A 4,850-nucleotide genomic window follows, 5' to 3' on the forward strand; every position below is an offset into this window, starting at 1 on the left:
ATGTTTCGTCGGTGAATAAAAAACATTTTTCAGAAAATATTTTTTGTTTTTGGCTTGAGACTAAAAAATAATTTTTTAAAAAAGTAACTTCTGACCTGAAAACTAACCCCAATAATCGATCTAGGATCCAACTTGACACCCGAACTAGGACATCACCCAGGCAACCGTTCCAAAATTTGACCTTAAGATATGACCTGAACTTCCAACCCTAAAATACTTTTCAAAAATAATAAAATTGCATGGTGCCTGGGGTGGCGTAAAAATGATAGCTTATATATAAATTTTATGGTGAATAAAAGAACATATGTCGATATGTCCGAGTGGTTAAGGAGACAGACTTGAAATCTGTTGGGCTTCGCCTGCGCAGGTTAGAACCCTGCTGTCGACGTTTTCTTTCTCTCTTTTTTTTTGTTTGTTTTTACTTATATTAAATAGAGAAACTTTCACATATAGTCACTCAGAAATAGCCTAGTTACTCTCTATAACTATAGTTTGATGATAATTACAATTCGTATCTATTATATGTATATGTATTTGTACATATGACAAGCGATATTGGGAGGAGAGAGGCGAGCGAGAAAGAACAGCTAGTCACTCAGAGAGGTAAATTGTATATGTATATCGATTAAATAGGACAGATAGTCACTCAGAGAGGTAAATTGTATATGTATATCGATTAAATAATTATATATTATACATATTCATTTGTATATATGGCAAGAGAGATTGGGAGAGAAAGGAGAGAGGCGAGCGAGATTGAACAGAGTGGAGAGAAGTGAATTGTATATGTATATAGGTTAGATATTTGTATATTATATATAGGTTAGTCGCAATAACCTATATATTATAATTATGATTATCACTTGCGACTAACCTATATATTAGTCGCAAGTGATAACTATAACAAACTATAGCTATAATGAATTATTAAGTAATATAAATTTACTTAATCACGTAATTTTTTCTATTAAAATATTATATGAACAATACTATAAAATTCAACTCAAATATCAAATTAACAATAAGAAGAAGAAGAAGAAAATGGTTAAAGTTCATCTAGTTTGAATTTGAAGTGATAATTTTTTTGCTTTCTTAATTACATATATAGATTTGGTTATAATAAAAATAACTTTTGTTGAAACAATGTTTTTATCTTCAACGTTATATATATATATATANTTAAGTTAAATGTATTTATCGTATTAAAACGTTATTTGAATTTTGTGATTTTAAAAAAATAATTTTATATATATATATTTATATATATAATAATTAAAGACTATACTCTACCAGAAGAGTTATGAAAACCTGATTTACGTGCTGTTATTAAAGTACTCAGCAAGGTCAAAGAAGCACAGGATTAATATTAATGCATAATGTAACAAATATTCTTTATCATTTTTTTGTAGGCTAATCAATTGAATTATTTTTTTTATTTTTTTTTAAAAACAGGTTGTAAGCACATTTGCAGAAGAAGTAGAACTTTTATTTAATTAGAACATATGATGACGCTCAAAGTTTCTAATTATTTGTTGCGATTATTTTTACTCCCCTATTTTGAAATTTTTAATATTAAAAAATAATAATTAATATGAGTATTTAATCATCATGCACATATTAATTCATGTATAGTGGGGCTCATTAGGTTGGAAAAAAATTATTTCGTGATTAAGTATCTCAAGATTTTTATTATACCCTTATGTGCGATAAAAATAAGAAAAAACTACATAAATAGACAATAAAATTCAAAATAATTACATGTTCATATCTTAATTCAAAGTAAGTCAAAAATACCATTACAGCTCATACCTTCATTCATTAAGGTTGATAATTTTTGTTTAACTGATACCAATATTAGTATCATTTATTGTATTAGTATTATTAAGGCTGATAATTTCATTTAACTAATACTAATTAATATATATCTATTGAATTAGTATCATTAATGTTTCTTGTTTAGAAATTACTCATTAGTCAACAATACTATAAGAGTATATATATATTGTTGTGGTATCATATAAGTTTCTGTTCAGAAATTACTCATTAAACAATGATCTTATAAGAGTATATGTATATTGTCGTGATATTATTAAGGTGTCTTGTTCAGAAATTACTCATTAGTCAATGATAATATAAGAGTATTTATATATTTTTACAGTATCATTAAGGTTTCTTATTTAGAAATTACTCATTAGTCAATGATACTTGGGAAAAGAGACAAATATACCCTTGAACTATCATAAATTGTATGCAAAAATACTCTCCATCATACTTTTGGGTCATTGATGCCCCGACCTTCTAAAAACTAGAGCATATATACCTTTTATATTAACAGACATACACGTGTCATAATCTTCTCCACAAATCCAACATTTATTAAATATTCGATCGATTAATAAGACTGTGTCACATGCTCTCTATTTAGTCTTCCGTTAGAATGAAGGGCATATACGCTCTAGTTTTCCAATGGTAGGGACACCAAATTCCCAAAAGTACAATGGAGGGTACCTAGATATCACTTACAATAGTTTGAGGGAAAAAAGTTATCCTTATATATACTCTTATATTATCATTGATTAATGAGTAATTTCTGAACAAGAAATCTTTATGATATCAATACTTTGTGTTATATAATATATATATATATATATATATATATATATATATATACTGATTCGATATCAATTAAGAGAATCAACCTTAATGACACAAATACAGTATATAATATTGATTTAGTATCAATTAAGCGAAATTATCAACATTAATGAGTATATGTTTGTAATTACTTAGCGGGACATGAATATAAATGAATATATATTTATAATTATTTTACTTTTATGAGATATTGCTTAGTTTTCCCTTATAATAACACTATAATTTTGTGATTAATTGTCTCGCAATTTTATCAAATTAAAATGGGATAAATTTATCATAAAATTAATTACAAAAATAGTTATCCCTTTATCACTTGTCCCTTACATCAAACAAATTCTTACGTTCAAAAAATAATTTGAAAAATAAATAATTAATATTAAAAGTAAAATAATTTTTAATTATCATTTTGTAATATATTAAAAAAATTATTTTAAAAATATTAGATAAATAAAAATATACGAAAGGAATAATTTATTTAATGGCTAGTAAGTACACCTAGTAAAAGCAATCTTCAAAGCATATTAATTAGAAGAATTAATGTTGCATGTGCCTTAGTGCTTGAAAGGTACATCCTTTCCTTTATTTATTTTTTTGAACCATCACAAAAGATTTTTTTTTGAAATTTGATGTCGAGATAAACTTATGATGACTAGTTTGTTTAGGAGTAGATTTATGATTACTCTTTTTGTTTTTAAATAATTATTCTGCTTAGTTTTTCAAAACTAATTTAATTAATTTTTAAAGTCAAATGAATTGTTAAATAAAATAATTTTTTATGTTTGTTCTCATTCTTATTTCTTAATCTCATTTTCTGTCACTCTAAAGTTCTAACTATATAAGAGTACCATTCCGTTAAAATATACCAAAAAATGAAAAAATATTACATAGATAAAAACAACGAAATAACAATAAATGTAGTGGTAAATGATAATTCGATCATTTTAAGTTCAAGTTTTAAATTCGTCTCTTTTATTATTAGAGGAAATATGCTTGGGGCCGATGCCTTTATTATTACAACATAGAGAAAGTTACCTTTCTAAGGTCACATGATTTATAATAATGATATATACTTTGAAAAGGAAACATCCTTCAAAACATGAGCTGGAAAAATCTTAGTTAGTTAGACCTTGGTTTCCACTTTAACACAATGTCTCTTTCTCTCTCTCTCAATTATTAGTACTATATTAAAGGATACATCAATTTAAATTGCAGTACAGTGATGAGAGTGTTTCACCTTTAATCAAAGATTTTCAGTTTGAGTCGATAAAAAACTTATTGGGAGTGTCACCCCAAATACGAGTTGGGGGGGGGGGTTAGTATTTTTAATAAGGGGAATTAAAATTTGTAGAAATCGATACACGAACTAATCGAAGGGAGTTCAACATCATCTACTATATATACATAAAAAATAATTTTAATCATGTATAACTAGTAATATTTTTTGCCGATGGGGACGGATGATTTCCCTAACAGTATGTTGGCTCCGCCCCTCCCTAAATGAGCCCATACAGTGTGCGATCTGAATTTAATTAAAGTTTTAATGTGGACTCCAGACACCAAATAAAAAAATAATTATACTCCTATAATCTTTTGTTTTAAGAAATATTGATATACAAACTATTGATGTAAAATTCGATACTAAACAATGACTAGCTAGAATCATTAGGGTTGGAAGATAGCTGTGATAAGCCTCTTTAAAGTGTGAAAGAAGATCTTAGTTAAATGAAATGATTAATTAATTATTATATGTAATGAGAAGGGGAATCTTGAAAAGCCACAAGCATACAAAAGAGGCAGCCAGAATAAGAGCTGTCTTCTCATTTTTCATAATCAGTGTCTTATCTAGTTGTAAATTAAATTAAATTAAATTAATATGGAAAAATCCACTCTAAATCATTATAGTTGTTATGCAATAATGTAAAATGGGGACCAATTTTTTTTAACGCCTCTTAGATGTAAAAATATCGTTGATGTGCGAACGATATCTCATATCGCGTGGGATCATCGTAAAGGATTTAGTGAACGTCTTGAAACTTAGTAACATAAGACAATTCATTGAATGGTTGTTGGCTTTATCGGAGGAGTGTGAAATCAATAACGTGTAACTGTTGTCTGCTTGGCACCTACTACTTACTAGAAGTCTAGTCTCTCTCACGTCCAGTTTCAGTCTCTAACTTACTTAATAGACTAGGCAG

At 27.2% G+C, this 4,850-nt stretch overlaps 1 non-coding gene across 1 annotated transcript; it reads left to right on the forward strand.

Moving 5' to 3' along the window:
* The first annotated feature begins 306 nt into the window (after positions 1 to 306).
* Positions 307 to 388, forward strand: TRNAS-UGA. The gene has a single exon. It is a non-coding gene; the product is annotated as a tRNA-Ser (tRNA).
* Positions 389 to 4,850: the final 4,462 nt, after the last annotated feature.

Source organism: Solanum pennellii, chromosome 9 (assembly GCF_001406875.1).
Source record: "Solanum pennellii chromosome 9, SPENNV200".
Classification (NCBI taxonomy): domain Eukaryota; kingdom Viridiplantae; phylum Streptophyta; class Magnoliopsida; order Solanales; family Solanaceae; genus Solanum; species Solanum pennellii.